Raw genomic sequence first — 22905 nt, forward strand, 5'->3', positions numbered from 1 at the left:
CTAGGGAGTTTGCAGCCGAGTTAGATTATAAAATAAAACCGGGGGTTCTGGAGGAGGAGGGTCAAACCTGCCGAGCCCTGGGGGAGGGGAGATGCTGTTCTCTTCTTTTTAACAAGGGCCAGCAGGTTTTCAACTTTGTAAGACTCCTTACCCCACTCCCCCATGTGTCCCTGACTCCTTTTTGTAAGGAGTCATTCCTGTAACCACCGAGGTGCTTCCTCAGCATCAGAAAATAAAAGTAAAATAGAAATTTCAAAAAGAAGGCTGAAAGTTCTCTTTTTCCTGCTGAGTTTGAAACATGCCTCATTATTCTTAAGTGTTCTGAAATTTGACCAGAACCTGACGGTTAAGAGAATCTCCAGAACCAGCAGCCTTCCCCTCGGAGACTGGAGCAACATGTGGTTCTGGGGAGACTGGCTTGGCCTGGTAGCTAAACGGACCTACCTGCTGAATGACAGTCAGACTCAGCTTTCTCATCTCTATGATGGGCACACGTGAGTTGTTGGGGCATCACATTACCTAAGGTCTCCTCCAGCTCGAACAGTCCTCAATAGCTTCATTCACCCAAAAACTATTTATCCAGCATCCACTGCATTTCAGAAATTGGGATGCACCCTGGGATATAGCAGTGAGCTAAGCACATGAGACCTGGTTCTGGCCCTCTTTACCTGGTAAGGATTGAGTGTCTGGTGTGCTCAAAAGTGAGGGTGCTCTTGTCCTTGTCACCTGTGATCGTGAGAATGACAATGAAGGCGAGAATGGTGATGTCTCACCTGTGCAATGGCCTTACAGCTCAACAAGCACTCCTGTGGCTTCCTTTCACACGGCCTCCAGACATCAGGACAGAGGAATTGAGCTTAGAGAGGACAATGCGGGTTGCAGACACTGACAGTCATTGACTAGACAGAGGCTTTTCACCCGCTCCCCTTCCCTGACCCCAAGCCCAAGTCTCTCTTGCAGTGGGAGGAGACGGGAAGGAGCTTCTCAGCGTGTTGAATACCTACTGTGTGCCAGGCACGGTGCTAGGTACGTGTACGTTCATCTGGTCTTTAACAACCTTGGGAAGTGGGTAACAGCCTTGCTTTGCAGATGAGGATCCCCAAGGGCAAACAGCTAGGGAAAGTCAGAGCCAGAATTTGAACCCAGATCTATGTTATTCCCAAGATAGTGTTCTTGATTGCATCTGACTTCTGAAATTTTTATAGCGCTGTGAAACATGGAGCTAGAAGGGACTTTGACAGACATCATTGCCTGCAGCCCATGTCTCATGCCTCTCTTCTTCCTCAAGTGGGACAGATCTCTTTTCTTTTCAGTTTCCCTGGAATTCTTTGAATAATGACCCTTTCGGTTAACTTCAGCAGTGTACAGGTAGGTGTTTAACACTGCTCTCAAAAACACCCCAAAAGCGTTGATTTGTATAGCATTTGCTGATTTCCATGGCGTCATACTCTTACCATAGCCAATTTCAAGCTACCAATGTGAAAGCAGAGTTAGGTAGTATTCCTACCAGCCAGATACAACAGGTGTTATAGAGAAGTATCGTATTCCCAGACAGATACAAGGGTGGAGACATGTCCTTGCCTTCTAGATGCCTCACCTGGAGAACCTGGCAGTGCTTTGCATGTGGTAGGAGCTTTCTTATGGTTAGAATGCAGTTCTCACTGAGTGTCCCCAGGTGTCTTAGAAACAAGCTGGGTTTTGGAATTGCCTCAGAAGGTCTTGTATTGGAGCCAGAAGAAGACTGCACCATTAGCCATTGCTGTGTAACACATTACCCCGAACTTGAGTGGCTTGAAACCATAAACACGTACTGTCTCACGATTTCCGTGGGTCAGGATCCAGGCTTGGCTTAGCCGCCTCCTCTGGCTCAGGACCTCTCACAGGTTGCACTCAGGGTGAGGCGAGGGGCAGTCATTTCAAGGCTTGACCGAGGAGGCTCCTCTTCCAAACGCACTCAAGTGATCGTTGGAAGAGTCTGTCTGCTTGGGGATTGTTGGACTGGAGAGCTCAGTTCCTGACTGGCTGTTGGCTCACGGCTGGCCTCAGTTTCTTGCTGCATGAGTCTCACCATGGGGAGGCCCACAACATGGCAGCTGGCTTCCTTCAGAGGGAGCAAGCGAGAGAGCGAGAGAGGATGCCCAAGATGGAAAACGTAGTCTTTTTATGACTAGTCTTGGATGGGACATCCCTTTACTTCTACCGTATCGTATTCATTAAGACAAATTCTCTGGGTCCTGCCCACACTCCAGGGGAAGGCATCACACAAGGGCATGAATACCATGAGAAGGGATCACTAGGGACCATTTTAGAGGCTACCTACCCCAGAACCTAAGTGATGACAATAGTAACTGCTAACATTGATTGAGCGCCTCCTGTGCTCTGGGAACTGTTTTCAGTACTTTCCGTATAAAGTCTTATTTGGTCCTCATACAACCCAGGAGGTTGGTTCTGTGAACCTCATTTTATAGATGAAGAAACTGAGACTTCAAGAGGTTATGCAATTAGCTGCAAACCACCCAACTAGGAAGCCAAAAGAGCTGTGGGGTTGGCAGTCTGCCTCCTCCAGAGCCCTCTCTCCGGGACCTGGACTACCCCTGCTGAGAGATCATTAGCAACTCAGGCATGCTTCCCTTTTTGTGGATGAAAGTCTGAGACCCAGAGAGCTTAAGTAACTGTCTGAGGTCACACAGCAAGTTAGAAGTAGGGGTAAAATTCAAGTGTTAGTGTCTCCTGGGTGTCCTGGTTTCTGAAGGAAGACTAAAAAGGTAGGCAACAAATCCATAAAGTAGTATTAGACTGTCCCCTCTCCCTTTCCGCTCTCTAGAAGTTCCAGGGTGAGTGATACTTGGCCCGACTTTGACCATCAGCCGCAATCAAGCTTCCCTTCACCCTACGTGAAGGTGATGGCCCTCAGTTGTCCCTACAGCTAATCCATATCCCTTTTCTAGGATACTTAAGCTTGTCTTAGCTGGGGAAAAAGCAAACAAACCAGGCCTTTCCCAGACATCAGAGTAATGGACTGGCTTTAAGTTCTCCTGGGGGCTTAATAAAAGGTGATGGTTTGGTAAGGTTTCTGTGGTAGGCCCTTCTGTTAATACTTATCTAGCTAATGTGTCTTCCAAATGGCCAAAGCACAGCATTCAGGACATTGAGGAGATTTTGTGATGTTGCTCTACATATGGTATTTCTGCAATGGATTTCTTTTTCTTTCCACTTGCATAAAGTATTTTATGATGAAGGTGGTGATGCCAAGGGAATAGAGGCAAGAGGAAAGGTTAGGATTTCACAGGACCCAGCCTGAGACATTTTTGGAGCCCAGAGGGAGCCAGGCCTCACATTCTTGAACACAAGGGGAAATAGGAGGTTTGGAAGCTTAGTGAGACGGAGAGGCCTGTGGCTGACAAACACCAGCTGTGCTGAGTGCGTATCACATCGGGGCCTGGCAGACATCTTCTCCTTCAAAACACACAGGCCATTAGCAGGCTCACCCCGAAAGGATATACCAGGAGTGGGTGCATGAAATTCCTGCTGATGCGCGGGAATCCCCAGACTGAAGCAGCCCTCCCTGCCCTTGTCAGACCGGGAGAGAACTGCACTGAGGGGCAATCTGAGCACCAGGAAGAAGTTCCATCTTACAAATACCAGGTACCAGATCTAGGCTCTACTTTTAACAAATATACTCATTCCATGTAGCTGAATGTTTGCTTTGTGCCAGGAATAGTGCTAGTGCTGTAGACACAGGATGAATAAAAGAGTCAGTGCTGTAAGAGAACTCCCAGCCTAATGGAAGATGCAGATGGCACCTAAAGCAACGGCAAATATACAATGTGATAAGTGTGTAGACAGAATGCAGCCAAGAGTGGGATGGAAGCATGGAGGGAGGACACAGAATTAATCTCAGAAATGGAGAAGGCTTTTGGAGGATCAAGCATGAGCTGCATCTTGTAGGATGAGTGAGGGTAAGAGAGAGGTGGGCATGCAAAGTCAAAGAAGATGTTTCTTTGTGGGCATGTACGAGGCTTTCTCTGAGATATATGCCTGGGAGCAGAATTGCAGGGCAATAGGGTACAAATACCTTAATTTCACTAAATGTGTCTGTATGACTCTCCCAAACAACCACAACATAATTCCTATAGCTGCACACGACGGGGTGTATCTTCCCACCTCCTCACCAAGAGCTGATGTTTTCTAACTTTCTACTGTTTGCCAGTCAGGTAGGGTACAAAGTGGTACCTCACCTAAAGTGCATTTCAGTGCTTTCTTGACAGTTTGACCACCTCTTCAGAAAATTATTAGCATTTGGGGTTCTCCTTTGAATTATCTGTTCATATCCTTTGATCATTTTTCTGTTTGTTTTTCTTTTTCTTGCTGATTTGCAGAAATTACTTGGACAATCTACTAACTACTCATTTGCTAGTTTTAGACTTTCCCAAGGTCTTCTCCCAAATTGTCATGCATCTGTTAAGGTTTTTAATGGTGCACTTTAATGAGCACAATTCTGATATAAATCCATTTGTTTTTTCCCTTATGGTTTGTGCTTTAGGGGTCTTAATTAAGAAATAATTCATGACTCCAAAGTTAAAAAAAATTACGTTTTTTTATATTAGTTCTTGGTCTTAATTTTCATACCTGGGTCTTTAAACCATTGTAATTTATTTTTTGTAGAGAGAATGAGATAAGGATTCACCTTTATTTTTCTCTGCACAGGATGTTACTATTGCTAACATAACTTACTACATAATTCATCCTGTCTCCTCGTGATGTGAAGCTGAGTCTGCCACGTACCTGTTGGGAGACAATCCTTCATGTGGCTCTTGCATTTCTGCACATCTTGTGATCAGAGGCTGTGATAGATTTTGTTTTCAATTAATTTTTTGAGGATGTTTATATAGCAAACAACCTTAGAAATAGAGACAATGTCTCCATGCAGAGCAAAGAGCAGATTTGTTTACTGCCCAGTATAACAAAGAGACCATCTCCCTCTGGGGCAAAGGACAAGAAGGCTTATTGATCCTTATGAAGATTTGGGTTTCTTAAGCTAGGAGTTCCTCTCTTGTTACTTAACCCACCGTGTGTGCAGGCATCTCCTAGACCCCTTCCTGTTGGTCTATAGGAATTGGGACTCTGGGAACCAACAGAAATGCTGATACTCTGGCTACTACTATTGGTGTGAGCAGTAAAGTGCCCTTTGTCTCTGATCCAGAGAGCTCATGTGGTTTGCCAACAACTATGAAATTGTGGCCAGCTAACTTGTTAGCTTGCAGGTAGCATAAAATCTTAGACTCTGAACAGTCCTTGACAATACCAAGTTCTCATCTGTACTTGGATCTGTATACTTTTTTATTATCACATTTGTCTTTTTTTTTTCTTTTACACCAGTACCACCTATTTTAACTACCATGACTTTGTAATAAGCCTTGATGTCTGGTAAGCCAAACTCCCAACTTTGGTCTCTGTCAATATTGACTTAATTATTTGTTAAGATTCATTCTCTTATATAATTTTTGCAATCAGTTTAAGTTGTCTGTAAAATCTTGTTGGGGTTTTGATTGGAATTATTTTGAATTGTGCAGATTAATTTGGGGAGAACTAGCATCTTTATAAATGTTAAGTTGCCTCATTCATGAACATGGACTATATTTCATTTTCTCAAGTTTAAATCTTCTCCATAAATGTTTTCTACATTGTTTAGTAGGTTAATTACTACTTTGTAGTTCTCATTGCTATTGTAAATTATATCTTTTTAAAATTACATTTTCTTGTTTTTAATGGAAGTAGAAGAACATTATTACTTTTCATGTACTGATCTTGTACATAGTAAAGTTGTTGATTTTTCCTTTTAGTTCTTAGAGTTTGCAGATTGGGGTTTTCTATACAAATTATCATATCATCTATAAATGATGGAGAAGAGGTGTCTTCCTTTTCCCTCTGTTTACCACTGTTTTTCTTTTCTTTCTGTGTTAACGAGAACGTCTAGAATCCTGTGGCACAGTATTGACAGCTGCTCTGCTTGTTATATTCCTGATCTGAAAGGGAATTTCTCCTAAGTATGATGTTTTCTCTACATGTTTGCTATATAGCCTTTGTCAAATTAAGGATGTTCTCATCTATTCACTTTTGTAAAGTACTTTTTAAAAAATATAAGTTAGTATTGAACTTCATAATTCAGCACTGACCATGTTGATGGTTTTCCCCCTTTTTATCACTAATAGGCTGAATCACATGAATAGGTAATCCTTGCAATTCTGGGATAAATCCTACTTAACCATGAGGCATTTTGAAAAATATACCATTATATTCAGTTGTCTAATCATATGTTTAGGAGTTTTGCATCCATGTGGACCATTGTGCAGATTTTAGTGTTCACTCTGTGTGAAATGGACCAAAGGCTTTCCAGTGGAGGAATGACAAGATCTGATTAACATTTTTGGAGAGGATCATTCTGGCTGCAGTTTTGAAACTAGAGGATAGCACACATGGATGGAAGCAGGGAGAAAAGTTAATTAGCCTATTATTTGTTCAAATCCAGATACAAAATCATGGTTTGGAGCATGGTGGCAACACTCAGAAGGATGGGGAGGCTGGATTCTGCTCTGTTTTGAAGGTCAGGCCAGCAGGGTGTTCTACTAGATTGAATGTTGCATATAAGAGAAAAAACAAGTCAGGTTTTTAACTTGAGCCAGTTGAAGAACGGAGTCGCCACTGAACATGATGAAGAATGCTGCAAGTGTAGCAGATTGTGGGATAAAAAGGTGACGGGTGGTTACTGAAATGAGGAGTTTACTTTGGGCCACGGTAATCATACTGGAGAGCTAAGGAACACACTGCAAAGCTTAGAGGATCTGTCTGCAGGTTAAGCTCCCATAAACACTGCCTGGAACTTTGCTCCAGAAATTGTTTGATGAGGGACCCGCCATGCTGCCGATGCCCCGTCATCATTGCATGCTAGGTAAAACAGGATTTCAGATTCACCATGATCATAATTGCTATCAGCACTACGCCACTTCCATACCTAAATGCAGCTGTGGAATCACTGCTGCTCTGAGGACCTGTTAAGGCCTCTTAGCTTTCACCTGCACCACCAAACACAGACTCTGTGCTGAGTTTTTTCCTCCAGTTCCTCACCCTAAATCCAACTCTCCAGCAGGTACATCTGACTAGTGGGGTCACATGCTTGTGCTAGCTGCAAAGGAGGCTGGGTAAGTAAGTGTTCTGACCTCTTTTTCGGGAAGACAGAACTCATAAAGCAATACACTTATGAAACACAACAAGGGTGTTCACAAGGCTCTAGGCAGTTAGAAAACAGGAGAAGTAGCTATCAGAGTTCTTGGATCACCTTTAATGCCCCAGTTTTGCTGCTTTCATCTCTTGTGGTTTCTTTTGCTCCAATTACTTTTTTTATTCATCCGTATTTTGTATGTGTCCATGGACTGTCCCTTTTTATGCTGAGTATTATCCCATTGTATGAATGTACCACAATTGTTTCTTTCTTTCTTTTTTTTTTTGAGGTTGATGGACACTTGGGCTTTCCAGTTTAGGGCTATTATGAATAAAGTTTCTTTGAACTAGAAATTTGTACTAGAATTTGTGCAGACGTGTATTTATTTTTCTTAGGTAAATGCCTAAGAGTGGAAATGCTGGGTTATCAGATAGGTGTATGTTTAGTTTTATGAGAAACTGCCGAGAAAAGCTAGTTGTACCATTTTATACTCCCACCAGGCGTGCATGATAGTCCCAGTTGCTCCACCTCAAACATTTCCTCTTCCCAGGATTCAAGCCCAGATCTGTACCACTCCAGAATATGTCTGTGGGTGCTCTTCCTGCATTTTGGCATCGGGATCTGCATGCTCTTTGCTATAAGGACAACTCTCATGTCTCCACAAGGGAGAGTGTACTGTAATGCTTATTCTCTGGCTGACCTTGGTCAAGTCCCTTCCCTGCCCTGGACAACAGGTGCCTTTGTGATGACAAGAAGCTCTGAGAAGATGATTGTTTAGCTTCCTCCCAGCGGTGACATTTTCCCATCAGCCTGTCTAATCTATGTTGGGTCTTGGTTTCCTTTTCCATCTGTCACTTGACACCATGCAATTGATTACATTTCTTTAACTGCCTTGGAAAACAGCTTGTATTTTTCAAAAAAAGGCTTTAAATAAAATAAAGCTTCATTTTGCTAAAAAAATTGAGAAAAGTGGAAGGGAATATGACAGTTGCCATACACCTGCTATGTGTCACACCTTTACGAACCCAGTCTCCATTTAATTGTTGAGCACACCCTTTAGTGCAGTTCTTCTGAGTGACATTGTCACCTAAGTGCCTCTTTTCCCTCCACCTCCACTGCCCTTCCTGGAGCCAGCCCGGTGGCTTGTTCCTTGCCTCATTCCTGGGAGCCCCAGGCCAGCCTATTTGAGACTGCAGCTCCCCCTGCTCTCACCAGCGAGCTCGCTGCTTCCTCTCCTGCTTCACTTTCCCCCACATTACCACCATCTAACTAACATTTATTTTTCTTATATACTTTTTCCTTCTCTCCCCCACCCCCAACTAGAACTGAAACTCCATGAGGTCAAGAATGTTTGTCCCTTTGGTTCACAGCTGTATCTCATATATATACTAGGCACTAAGGAAGCAATCAATTGATACTGAATGCATGAATGAATAAATAAATGAATGTAAAGAAGAAACAGAAGTTCTGAGAGTGATTATCTTATCCTTGATCCTGGTGGTGAGTCACACGCCTGGGAACACAAAGGTGAACGAGGCCTGGTCACTGCTCATCTAAGCTGATAGCACAGTCTGGTGGGCAAGGCAGATGGGCAGTGACAAGCTGTGATGAGATCTCAAGACCTTGACCCCAGGCGTCTGGTCTTTCTCTGATCCAAGCCATGCCAGCACCCTGAATTATTTCAGTTTCCATGGGAATTCATGACCACAGGATCACTGTTTAAAGTACAAATCACAGCACACTACCCCTATTTAGAATGTTTCTCTGACACACAGTGCTTTTCATATGCCACCCCAAATACTCCACACTTCCTACAGTGTCCTGCGTCCATGGACTGGTCATGCCTCGACTCCAGCCTTGACAAGAGACTCTCCCTCCTCTCATCTGTGCTCTAGTGAGTGAACAAGCCAACTGAAGCCCCTCGACTTGCCTTCTGCCGTGAGTACCTTCCCTACCTCTTCACTTCGCTGGTCTCTGTGCATCCTCCGGATCTCAGCTTAAAGTCACTTCCTCAGTGAAGCCATGCCTCAGGTATGTCTCCTTCTGGGAGGTGTCTACCCCTCCCCTGTCTAAAGAAGCCCTCCCTTCATCCTCAGTCCCTGAATCCTGCCTTATGTTCGATACCTGGCCAAACAGTATAAGTAATTATTTATTAGCTTTCTACCCCACCAGAAGATAGGGACCTGTTCCCTGCTGTAATCTTAGGGCTAGAACAGAGTTTGTATGTCATTGGCCCTCAATAAACACACACATGAAAAAAATTAATGAATTCCTTTCGCTAGCTAGTCCCTATTATGTATTCTTAGAGTACTAGGAATCTGTCTTTTGATGTGTTTTTATCCTTAAAGCTTATTTACGATTATCTGTTTAAACTATTTTTTCTGCAGGATTCCAATTTCACCAGGGACAAGAACTGTCCTGTCTATTTGCAGGGGCTAGCACTGTCTGCCATGTAGTGGACCCTTAACAAGCCCACGCTGAGTCAATGAATGAGGTAGCGATGAGCACACCAAGGGCATCAGGCCCCCATGTGCCACTCAGATTCTCTGACTCTGCCAGTGTTAAGGCTGGGGTGTGGTTTCCATCGAGCTACAGTGTCTACTTCTCAACTGGTCAAAACTTGGAGTAAAGGGGCTGGCCCCGAGGCCGAGTTGTTCAGTTTGCACGCTCCGCTGCAGGAGGCCCAGTGTTTCATTGGTTCGAATCCTGGGTGCGGACATGGCACTGCTCATCAAACCACGCTGAGGCAGCGTCCCACATGCCACAACTAGAAGGACCCACAAGGAAGAATATACAACTATGTACTGGGGGGCTTTGGGGAGAAAAAGGAAAAAAAAATAAAATAAAATCTTTAAAAAAAAAAAAAACTTGGAGTAAAGATGTAAATGATTAATTAGCATCCTCAAATCCCAAAAGTGCTATAAACAAGGTATACATAAAGTACTAGAGCAATATCCAGGCCACATGATACCCTAGCATAGAGAGTTGGGGGTGGTCAGGGAAACCCAGAGAGAAGAGAGGATATCTAAGGTGGCTTTGAGGGAGAAGGAGGAGAATGCTCAGGGAGAAGTCAGAGCAGGATATCACAGGCAAAGGGTCCACACAGGCACTCTCATGCGGCCATGCAGTCCCTTGTGTAGGCCATGTAGCTGCTTAAGGGGTGATGCCAGGATGGAGGCCCAGGTCTCCTGTCCCTGCAGAAGGTCCTGAGCTCGTTCATCTCCCTCCCAATTCACTTGGATTCTCTGGGTATGGATTAGTTCAGAATACTTCAGGCTCCAAGTAATGGAAAGTCTAACTTGTAGTCACTTCAACAGAAAAGATTTTTCTTTTCTCATATGACATCTGGAGAAAAATGAGTGCTGGTGTTTCAGTGCTTCAACAACACCAGGGCTAACATCTCTGGGAGTCTTTTTGTTGATCCCTAACACTTGTTGCCCCTGATCACAGGATGGCTGCTGCAACTCCAGGCATCATATCTGCAGTCCAGGCTGGAAAAAGAGAATCAGTATAACCTGCCTCTTCTCTCAATTTTTATCATGAAAGCAAAAGCTGTCCCAGAGACTTTCAGCTCCTTAGCCAGAGTTTGGTCCCATGGACATCCATCACTGCTACAGAAGAGGATGGGAAGTGGGTGTGAGTATTTAGCTGGACACATTACTGCTGCTGAACAAAATCAAGGTCCTACTGGCAGAGAAGAGGAGAGAGTGTCCACCTTAGAGTCTGAATCCCAATCATGTAATAAAGGTGAACCCAATGATATCAAGGGTGGCCCCTTCCAGGGACCACCTTCCTAACAGCCACCTGCTCTATCACATCCAAACTCTGCTTTTCTTGGCAACACAAAAGCAGACTTGCAGGTGGGCTCTGGACCTTGAGAATTACCCCAGCCACTGCCTGGATTAATTCTCCTTGAGGCAGCTCTGGGCCCAGGCCAGGACTTTGCATGCACCTGGAGTTCTCCTGGCAGTGCTGGCCATTGTACAGGTCACACTGCAGTGCTGGTGCCAGGGCTGGACTCAGAGGCCCCAGATGACCAGCCCTTCTTGCCTGACCTCACTCTCCCAGGCCCTTACATATGTGGCCCCATTGTGGGGGGGTTGGGGAGGATGAGATGAGCATCAACACTCTAGATTTGAGACTCAGTTGACAGGTGCAGAAAGGGCCACCTGACCCCAACCACTAAGGCCCCAGCCCTACCCAGTACTCCATCCGCCTCCATTCAGAGCTGGATCTGTGATGAACAGGGAAATGCAGTTAGGGCCTGGAAAGAATCCTTTGCTCTGACCTCACTCTTCCCCTGACAGCCTCAGACATGTCTCTTCCTATCACCGGGCCTCAGTTTCCTCACCTCTAAAATTGGGAATTACACTATTCCTTTGATATCCTGAAAAGATTCATGCTAGAGTAGACTGAACCCCAATTACAATCCTATATAATTGTTTCTGTGTTTTCTCCCTCTCTCTCTGGCTATATGATCATGGACCAGTCATTTTCATCTTCTCTGTGTCTCACGTTGCTCGTTTGTAAAATTGGAGGGTGACAGCCAAGAAATCCTGCCTCAGCACCAAGGTGGGCTGCCCTGGGAGCACAAGGTAGGGTGTGCAAAGGACACAGAGATGAGAGGAAGGTGCAGCCCCAAGGTGTTTGTCTGGGCTAAGGCTGAGTGCATAGGAACTCCATCTGCCCAGGGCAGTGGCCCAGAAAGCAGGCTGCTGGCACATGACTGGGAGACATGCTGGGCCTGCCACACACACTGCCCATCTGCTCCTGGCAGGTCGAAGTTCTGGTGAAGGGTCCCGTGAGGCCAGCCTCCCTACACACAAAGGCTGCTGCTCAGCCAGGCCTCTCCCTGGCCCCAGGACCACCCCAGGGGCTCTGCAGGGCCAGGGCTGATGGCACAGACAGGGGACAGAAAAGATGGGGAGAAGGTCCCAGAGCCCTGAGCTCCTGTGGTCAATTAAGCCATCTGCCAGCCATGGGGACCAGCCCACCCAAGAGGGAAGTGCACTGTGTTCCTGGTGTACAGGAAGTGAGTCGCCCGGGGCCATCTGGGATGTGTTTTCAAGGAAATCTTGAAAACTGCAGCTCCAGCCAGAGGTAAACAGGATTTCATTAAATCATGCCTGGCCCAAGGAACAGAGAGAGGGTCTAATTTCACCAAAGCAGCTATGTTCTCCGTGTAAGGCTCCTGCCGGCCATTTTGGGAAAAGACACCCCTCCTCAGAGAAGACAAACAGACATGTCTGTGTCTGGTCTCCTCATTAAGCCCTCAGGCGCCCTGTTGCGCTCAGGAGTGTGCGTGGGTGTGGGTGGGTGTTGGCGTGCCTGCCTGCCTAACCTGACACCCACCCATTTGTCCAGATCACCTGTGTCCAGACCTGTCCAAGCACCTGTGATGGCTGCTGAGTGAAGTGTTGTCATTGGCTGGACTGGGTTAATCTCAGGATACCTCTCTGGGGTAGATATTATCATCCATTTTTTGCTTTTTAAAAATAAGGAAAAGATAACTTTGGGAGATTCAATACTTTATCTAGTGTCGTGTGGCCAGGAGGAGGTAGCCCTGAGATTGAAATCCAGGTCTCGTCACCCAGTGTCTAGTCCGCAGGTCAGCCCTCAGGATGTGAGCCTCCAGGCTGCTCCTCCAAATTCTCTCTATCTGCTTGAGATGAGCATTCACGGTCTTACTCTACCTGGCTCTCGTGATGGCCCTGGGAGGTCACCAGTGCCAGGACTGTGTCCATTCTGCAGATGGTAGAAATGGGTCAGTGAGGCTGGTTGCTAGCCCAGGGTCACTTCACCAGTTTGGGACCAGTCTGGTTGCAGATCTTAGAACTCTTCCTTCTCCTCAACTGTGTCGGACAGAGAGCCACACACTTGCCAGGGGAAAGTTCCAACTAATTTTCTAAGCATTAATTCCTACATAAAGCCCTCATTTCCAGGCTTGTGGGCAAACGCTTGGAACATGGTCTCTCCCCCAGCTCTTCCCTTTGTAGCTGGGCCCCTAGGCCCTCCAGGTGGGCTTCAAAAAAAAGTTTCATGTTTCAGGCGGTGAGGTCCCTCTGGGTCCATGGAGCTGTGGACATGGGTCAGCACCTGAGCATATAGCCAGCGGGTCCTCACTAGCAGCCTGATCCTAAGTAATTCTTCACCCCACCTGTGGGCAGCGCCTGGACCTGCACCTGGCATTTCTTCTCCAAGGTTCTGTGTGCTGGCTGAGCGAAGCAGGAGGTAGCACAGGGCTGCCACAAACCCCACAGAAGCCAGAAGTCTGTGGAATGGGCACCCCCTCCCAGGCAGAAAGAGAGACACTCTTTCAGTGCTCCCCTGGGCTGGCACATTTTGTGACATGCATTACCTTGCTGACCCTCAAATAACCTGATGACAAAGATGCTATTCTCCCTCTTTCACAGAGAGAGAACCTGGTTGAGAGAGGTTACGAAGCTTGCTCAGGGTCACACAGCTGGGAAGGAGCACAGCTAGCCTTTGAACTTAGGGCTTGACACTAGCAGCCATGAGTGCTCCTCTGCCCTGGTGAACCTCAGAGCAAGGGAGGGATCCCAGGAGCCATCTCTTCGCCCCCAGGAATTATGCTCTGGAAGACAGTGGGTGCAGGTGCTGAGGCCCACCCTCTTCTATTGAGGATGGGAGAACCAGAGCCCAGGGATGCGGAGGACTGGTCAATGTCACAGCGAAGTTGGCTCTGCCAAACACCTTCTCTAAGAGCCCACTGGAAGCTGAGTCCTCTCCAAGGCACAGCTGAGGGAGACTGTGGACAGCAAGAAGCCTGTGCCCTGCCCTCCAGGGTTCCAGAAGGAGCATATTCACAGAAGAGAATGGATGGGTTCTGTGCCTGGGGCCATGCTGGCCCACTCCTGCCTGGTGCATCTACCTAACCTTGCCCATGAGTTCCCTTCCAGCTACATTTCAAAGCTCCCTGAACCTTTCGTCCCTGTCCTTCCAGTGATGTACAGTCTCGTCCTCCCTCCCTCTTCTGTTTTACGTGCTATAAAGAGAGAGGCAGTTTAAGAAGTCACAGGGGAGGCAAGTTAGTTGATAATTGAAGAGGCATCTGACTTCAAATGCTGAGAGCTGGCCCCAGCTCTGCCACTTATGTGATGATGAGCCTCTCCCAGCTAACTCGTTGCCCCCCAGGCCCCTTCCTCAGCTTCCCCAGGCATGCATGGACTCAGCCAGGACAGGAGCATTGAGCTCCAGCCTCAAAGCTCTGTGTGGAAGTCTGAGCATCTTAGACACCTTGTGTCATGTTATTCTTCTGCTAAATACCACCCAAGACTCCTCAAGCTCTAGGAGAAAGCACTTAAAGCCTCAAGCAAACTTCCAGCCTCATTTCTCATGGATTCCCTCCCACTACATGGACAGCTCGGTGGGTTGTTCTCGTCCCAACGTGTGAATCTCTGAAGAGGAAAAGTTCAATCCAAAGCATCATGAACAGTGGCTGCTCCTAAGGGGTGTGAGTGTGTATGAGCGTGTGTGCAAATGTGAGATCTTGAAAATGGCTGGAGGTGACCAAAGGTAGCTGGTAGTTACTCAGGAACACAGGAAGGACATGGGAAAAGCCGTCATCTCCAGGGTGACTCATGCATTCACTTACGTCTTCACTGAGCTCCTTCCTTGTTCCACACAGAGCCAGCAGCTGGGCTAAATGGTGAGCAAAGCAGAAACATCCTTGCCTTCTCAGTTCCTGCAGCCTGGTAGGGAGGCAGACAATGCCTACATACATGAACAGGTAATTACATGCTGAGCAAAGGCTAGAAAGGAAAATACAGGTTAGGGCCTGGGCCTTGCTTGCTCAGCAAAAGCCCCCAAGCCCATTGCAACCACATGACTTTCTGGCCCCCTTCTGGACAGGACACCCAGCCGCTAGGATCTTCAACAATCCAGGGCCTAGCCAGCCCGGATCTTACCTTATCTCTCTTAAAGAACATCACATCTTAAAGGGGCATAGAGCCCCTCCATGTGAGCTATTGCGCCTAGGAACACTGGTTGTAGCAGGGACAGCCTCTTGGCAGGCATATAGCCTTTGTGTCCCCCGCCTATATAAGAGATCCCCTCCCTGCACACAGTTGTGGGCGCATGTTGCTGTCCAGCCAGCCACCACCCCACCTCCCTGTGAGCAACTCCCAGTGAACCTCTATGTCTCGTTCACTGACTCCAGTTCTTTTCCTTGGTCTCTCCGCAACCTATCCCACACTGCTCACCCAGCTGGGCATGTGGCCAGACAACAGGCTAATGTGAGCCGTATGTGAAGGAAAAGTTGAACTAATCTGGAGAAGAGAATTCCATGAGAAAGTGATCTCTGAACTAAAATCTGAAGGATGAGTAGAGAAAATTAACAGGGGAAAGAGGAGAAGGGGAGTAAGAATTTTCTTGGCAGAGGACATGGCTTGTGCAAAGGCCCTGTGGCAGGGAGGAACATGGCACAATTGATGGGCTTAAAAAAGGCCCAGGTCACTAAGCTCAATGAGTAAGAGAAAGAGTAGGGCAGCTGAGCACGGAAAGGCAGGTGGAGCAAACTATGGAGGACACTGTGGGTCAGGTTAGGGACTTGTCCTTCCTCATAGCTCAACGGAAACCATCAAATAGTTTGAAGCAGGGAGTAACATCCTCAGATTTGTGTCTTAGGAAGGTCACTCTGACAGCTTTGGTGGATGAGGGGTGGAGAGCGGAGACAAACAGACGAGTAAAGACCACATCTGTTTGGGAGGACTTTGCATCATCCATGCAGAAAAGAGATGGCCGTCGCTTGGTCAAGAGTGATGATGAGAGAGTTGGAGAGAAATGGGTGAGTTCAAGAGATGCTTAAGAGTTCAAATCAACATGACCCAATAAATTTTATTAGGAGGGGTAGGGTCATAGGAAATATCCAGGCTGAATGGGCAGCGGTTAATGGAAATAAGAAACAGTGGACATGGTCACTCTTGGCTTATTTTTCTAAATGCAGATGCTGACTCTTGGGAGATTATAGGAGGACAAAAGTGCATGTCTAGCTGAGGAAGAGATGAGACCAGAATAATATTCAGGTGTGGGCCAGAGTTGGCAACTGGGGCAAAGAGGGGCTGAAGAGTCAGGAAAGCTGTAGCCATTCCGGTCCACGTCCCTTCTTTCTTCCTGCCTGGTCCAGGCATGTGTGATGATGCCCACAGGGAGGGGAAGAGGCTGACTGCACACTCTTTGGTCTCAGGTGGGGCATAGTCCCCCTTCCCTCCCTTCATCAGTGCCTTCTTGCTTCTCCCTGTACTGCTCAGCCTGTGGGCCAGTCCTATGGGGGTGCCTCCCCTGCTCCCACTCTGCACTCCCCTGCCGTGGCAGCTTACTAGTCATGTTGGCCGTCCCACTTAATCCTCCCAGCAGCTCTTTGAGGAATGTACTAGTCGGATGTATACCCATTTGGCCAATGAGGAAAATTGAAGCTCAGAGCAGTGACTTAATTTGCTCGAGGTCGTGCCACTGGCAAGGGCAGATAGGAGCTGGAGCTCGGTCCTATCTGAGTCCACAGGCCAGGCTTAACCTCTAATCTCTACCGGCTTCTCCCCACTGGTTCCTCAGCCCCACAGCCAGGCCGGGCCCCAGCTAAGGGCGTGAAACCGAACCCCACGTGCCCACCTTTCCCAGACTCCTTCCCTGTGACTGAGGGCTCCCAGCACCTCTCACCACCCCTGGTAGGGTGGTGGTGTCCAGCATGAGAAATAGCTGCGGTAAACCAGGATCCAACTTTAACTCATCAACTCTAAGTTACTCTTAGGAATCTGAACAAAATGTCACCCTAATTTATTCTCTTCATGCCCCATGTCCCTCTAAGAGTCCTAAACAGTGAGACACCCATGGGGCGGTAGACACCATGCACCACACAAAAGTCTCCTTGTTATCTCAGCCAGCCCCCCAAGTCACAGCACCTCTGGAGTCCCCAAAGTTAGGTCCCAGCAAAGTCCATTCCCAGAGCCCCACCAATCCATGAGCCATGAGGACCTCATCCCCCAGCCTCCTATCCAGACCTCCTGGAGCCCCGAGTGCGCCCTACCATGACCTCTGGTGTCGGTTTGGAGGGGGCACTTTCCCTCTCTCAAGTTCCCATACTGGAGAAATCATGAATTTGGACTAGAGAAATTCTAAGGTCCCTTCTAGCTCTAAAATCCTATGTTGTGTCTAGAAAATGACCAAAAAATGGCATATCCCATTCCAAATAAATAAGGAAGGCTATGAACACAATCTACCCTCCTCATCACACGTTTTTGATGAATTCCTTGATGGAAATTTCACAGGGAGAGAGCCTTGCCTGTTTGGGTTACTGCTCTATCCGCAGAGCCCAGGCCGGAGCCTAAGACACAGTTGGGGCTCAGTAACTGTTTAGTGACTGACTGGCTGTGTTCATTTCCTAGGGCTACTATAACAGAGTCCCACAAACTGGCTGGCTTAGAACAATGGATATCCATCTGCTACAGATCTGGAGGCGAGAAGTCCATAACTAAGGTGTCCTGAGGGCATGCTCCCTCTAAAGCCTGTGGGGCAGGATGCTCCCTCGACTCTTGCAGCTTCCGCTGCTGGTGGCTGTCCATCCTTGCTGTTCATGCCGACGATCTCTGTCCCTGCTGTCATGTGATCATCTTCTCCCTGTGTCTCTGTTTTCTCCCTTCTTATAAGGACACCAGTTACGCTGGATTTGGGCCCACTCTAAGGACATTATCTTAACTTGATTACATCTGCAAAGACCCTACTTCCAAATAAGGTCACATTCACAGACATGGGGCTTAGGACTCCGTCATATCTTTTTGGGGACATGATTCAACCCATAACACTGAATAAATTTCCCAAATGTCCTGGGATATTCCATTCCTGACTTCTGTTTCGGAAGGGCTCCTGCTGGAGTGGGCTCAGTGCCACTTCCCGGCAGAGCCGTGTTTCCTTTTCAGGAGCCAACACAGCCTGATGGTGGTGATGGTGGGGGTGGGGGCCTCTTCTATTTCTAGATTGCTAAGGCTGGAAGGGACTTGGGGCCCATCTGGGCCACCTCCTCATGTGCCAGGAGAGGAAAACAGAACTAGAGGAGGGGAGGGGCTGGCTCCTGGGCCCAGAGGAAGCAGTTAAGCCTGCCCCATTTCACCTTGGTCACCATTTACATTCTGCCTGGATTCTGGATTACATTCTGGATTCTAGAAAGGACTTAAATGAGGCTGACAGGGAGCTTGTATCATTGCCTGAATTTGAAGCCATGAATCATGCTGTGTCTGTGGGAGCTTGTGAAGGAGAAGCTAGAACATATTTGTTCAAATTAAATAATTCTTGATCCAATGTGGAGACTGTCAGCCAGCCCTCTGTGCTGAGGGCAGGGGCTTCTGGCATGAGAAGAGAGAAGCCTAGGAGAAGAGACAGCAGATGCTGTAGAGAGGGCTCCAGGTTGACTCCGGGCCCTGGGCTCAGCATGTCTGGGTATGGTAGATGGGTCCATCAGAAGTTTATTAGGATGCTGAGCGCATTGGTTTTCCACTGCTGTCATAAAATTACCACAAGCTCAGGGCTTCATTGAATCTGTCAAAAACCAGTTAGTCATATTTGTGTCTTTTTCCAGGTTATTTATTCTGTTTTATTGATGTATGTGTCTATCTCTTACCAGTGCCCTGCAGTTTGATTACTGGAGCGTTATAGTAAGTCTTAAAATCAGGTAGTGTCAATCTTCCAAATTTGTTTATTTTTCAAAATTGTTGTGGCTATTCTAGTTCTGGTTCCTTTTCCTATAAATTTTAGAATCAGCTTATCTGTATCACAAAAAATTCTGCTGAAGTTTTGATTGGAAATTCTTTAAATCTATGGAACAAATTTGGGGAGAATTGACATCTTAACTATGTTGAGTCTTGCAATCCAGGAACACAATATGTCTCTCCGTTTATTTAGTTGTTACTGCTTTCAGCAGTGTTTTACAGTTTTTATCATGTGAGTCCTGAACATGTATTCTTAGATTTATTGCTAAGTATTTAAATTTGGGAAACTTTTTATAAATGGCATTGGTTTTTAAAATTCTAGTTTCCAATTATTTATTGCCAGCATATAAAAATATGATTGATTTTTTCATGTTGACTTTATATCCCACAACCTTGCTAAACTCAATATTAAGATGATTATTTTGGTAGGTTCTTTGCGATTTTCTGCAGTCATGTCTGTGAATAGGGATAGTTTTATTTCTTCCTTTACAAGCTGTATGCTTTTTCTTTCTTATCCTTGCCTTATTGCACTGTGACTTCCAGTATGATGCTAAATAACAGCAGCGAGAGCAGATGACTTTGCCTTGTTCTCCTTGTGGGGAAGCATTCAGTCCTTCATTATGGAGTTTGATGATAGTTATGGAATTTTTATAGACAATCAAGTTAAGGAAGTTCTCTTCTGGTCATAGTTTGCTGAAAGTTTTTATCACAAATGTATGTTGAATTTTGTTAAATTTTTTTCTGCATCAATTGGTATGACTGTGTGGCTTTTATTATTTAATCTATTAATATGATAGCTTGTATTGATTAATTTTCAAATATTGACCCAGTCTTGCGTTCCTGAGATGAACCCCGTTTGGTTGCGGTGTATTACTCTTTTTACATGTTGCTGGATTTGATTTGCTGACATTTTGTTGAGTACATTTGCATGTTCCTGAGGGAATTTGTCTATAGCTTTCTCTTCATGCACTGTTTTTTTATGGTTTTGATTTCAGAGTAATGGTGGCCTTGTAAAATGAGTCGTGAAGTGTTCCTTCTATTTTCTGGAAATGATTTTGTAGAATTGGTGTTATTTCTTCTTTAAATGTTTGGTAGAAAATGGCAGTGAAACTAGCTTGGCCTGGAGTTTTCTTTTATGGGTGAGTTTTTTAACTACAAGCTCTATTTCTTTAATAAATATACAACTATTCAGGTTACCTATTTATTCCTACTTAGGCTTTAGTAATTTATTGCCTTCAAATAATTAGTCCATTTCACTTAAGTTGTCGAATTTATGTGCATTGAATCATTTGCAGTATTCCCTTTTCACTTTTTTAGTGCCTATGTGACTTTTGGGTTTTGAGGGAGCTTAAAAATAACACCCCATCTAATTTCTCCCTGCCCAGGAAGGAATCAGGCAGCCGCCTTTGATTCTGATAAAGCCATCTTGAAGGACTTGCTTAGCTCTAGATAGGAGGCTTGCTAACACACCTGGAACTGTACTCATCCATCTAATCACAGTTGTCACAGGCTCCCGTATACAAGCCAGCCTCTAAAACATGTGGCTTGGAGGAGAAGATGTGCTCTCTGCAGGTGTTCGATCTGGAAGCAGTGAGAAGAAAAGAGATGAGTCCCTTTGCTGGGGATTGAATGCTCATGTCCCACAAAAATGCATATGTTGAAACCTAATCCCCAATGTGATGGTATTTGGAAGAGGGGCCTTTGGTAGGTGATTAGGTCCTGAGGGTGGGGCGCTCGTGAATGGGATTAATGTCCTTATGAAAGAGACCCCAGAGAGCTCCTTTGCCTGTTCCACCACATGAGGACACAGGGAGAAGGTGGCTGTCTAGGAAGCAGGAAGCAGGCCCACACCAGACACCAAATCTGCTGGTGCCTTGATCTTGGACTTCCCAGCCTTCAGAATAGCGAGAAATAAATGTTTGATGTTAAGACACCCAGTCTATGGTGTTTTTATTACAGCAGCCCAAACGGACCAAGACACCTTGCATGCCCATTTCCTACTCATACAGTCACCATTTGAGTCAGGGGGAGAGAAAACAAGAGTGTTATGCTAGCAGAGGTCCCTCAGCTTGGAAGCAGGAAGCCAGGGGAAAGGAGATTCCTCTCCAATAAGGATTTTTGGTGAACTCTCATGAACTGTACTCTAGTGACTCCTGGAGAAGTTGGGGAGGGGTGGCCTGGTGGTCCTACAACAGCAGGTGGGAAGAAGAACCAAGTAAATCTCATTTGTTAGATTAATGTCATATGCAGGTTAATGTCTAACACAAGTTAGAAAAATCACAGTGTGATACATTAAATGCTAGATCAGACATTTGTGACAATGTTGTGACAATATGGAGGAAGTGGTAACTAAGGGCAGGGGTCAGAATTAGGGTGGGGTCAGGCCAGGCTTCATGGAAGGGGCATGACTTATGCAAATAACGGATGGGAGACTGAGGTGGATAGAAGAACTCAAGGGGATGGGGCATAGGGAGAAATGGAGGGAGACGAGGCAGGAGAGATGGGTTGGAATGAGATGGAGAAGGATTTTAAATGCCACGCTGAGATCTGGATGTACCCTTTTAGGGAGGAGGAGCTAGGGAGGCGTTCATCAAGAATACTGCTGGGTTAGGCACACCAGTTTTGAGAGTAGTGAAATATCTCCATACCATTAGCAAAAAGCCAGGGTTGAAGGCCTCCTAAGTTATTGCCCTCCCCCACCCACACTCCTCCACTCTGTTACCCTCCCCCAGGGCCCTTGGACTCCACCACCATCCAGTAAGTAAAAGTTACTATCTGGCCCAACAGGCACCTGCTTTGGCCTCTAGCTGATGCCCATTCTGATGATCTGGTTGGCTGGTGCCTGTGCTTGCCTCTCCCCCTTCAGTAGCCATGAGGAGAACATTATGGAAAAGCAAGATGCAGCCTGGACAGAGACCTTGCTCTTCAGCTGCCTGTCCCTAAGCCCCTTCGTCTGGATGTGGCTGGCACAAGGCCTCAGGCCTTGGAGAACTCTCCTTGTTAGGATTTAAAAACAAAACCATAGAATTTCTATAGTTTTTTTAATTTTGTTCCCTCAATACATTAAGAGTTCCCGGAGAGAAAAGTAGTTCCTTTGGAACCTGCAACACTTTTAAGTCAAAAAAATATCTGTCAAGGAGGAACAAGACAGAATTCCTTGTGATCAGATGCTCTTGGTTCTACAGCAATTTATCAAAGCCCATCTCATCAATTAGAGAAATATTTGAAAAATCATCACAGCTCCGGCAAGCGCCTCATGTATAATTCAAAGTGATGCTCTGGATGAAGTGAGGAAGCTACAGTAGTCAGGATTGGTTTTTGAATGTAAACCTGCCGATTGTCCCTTTGATCCCAAACCCAGGAACAAACTCCCAGCCCCTTGAAAATTGCATTTAGCCTTGGAGGTAGAAGTGTAGAAATCTCGAGCCTGAAGTGTAGAAACTTCTTCTGCTCCCTTTGGGCCCCCTATAGGGAGATCGTTTCTTGGTTCTTGGAAATTGAGTCTCCCTGTGAGATGAAGGCAGCAAGAAGCAACCCTCATATCTGTGCAGGATTCTCCTTTCATCCCAGCCTCCAGTACCAAGTGGTTCAGAGGGCCACAAATGAAGAAAAAACAACCAAACAAGTGATGGAATGATGCTCTGTAAAAACCACCCTCACTCTCCTTATTTCCCTTGCCCTTCCCACAATTCAGGTATTACCCCTATGTTATAGGTGAGGAGACTAGGGCAGAGAGGTGGAGTGACTTGCTCAGGGTGACACAGCAAATTCGCAGTGAAGAGTATTTGTACTTGCATCACCAGACACTGCCTCTAGGGGTACAAAACCCAAGTTTCAATTCTGATTGGTTGCTCTACTTGAATAATGTGGAGACTGATAAGCAGAAAATTGGTCATTTTTAAGGTTTTTTTTCATCAAAGTTTGGTTTGGAATAATAAAGTCTTAGTTAAAAATATCAAATAGCTATTG

General features: G+C 46.1%; 1 long non-coding RNA gene across 1 annotated transcript; it reads left to right on the forward strand.

Moving 5' to 3' along the window:
* The first annotated feature begins 3454 nt into the window (after nucleotides 1-3454).
* Nucleotides 3455-10041, forward strand: LOC139046211 (uncharacterized). The gene is made up of 3 exons (XR_011505965.1): nucleotides 3455-3645; nucleotides 9037-9250; nucleotides 9607-10041. It is a non-coding gene; the product is annotated as an uncharacterized lncRNA (long non-coding RNA).
* The last annotated feature ends 12864 nt before the right edge of the window (nucleotides 10042-22905 follow it).

The sequence above is a fragment of the Equus asinus genome, chromosome 2 (genome assembly GCF_041296235.1).
Source record: "Equus asinus isolate D_3611 breed Donkey chromosome 2, EquAss-T2T_v2, whole genome shotgun sequence".
NCBI classification, from domain to species: Eukaryota; Metazoa; Chordata; class Mammalia; order Perissodactyla; family Equidae; genus Equus; species Equus asinus.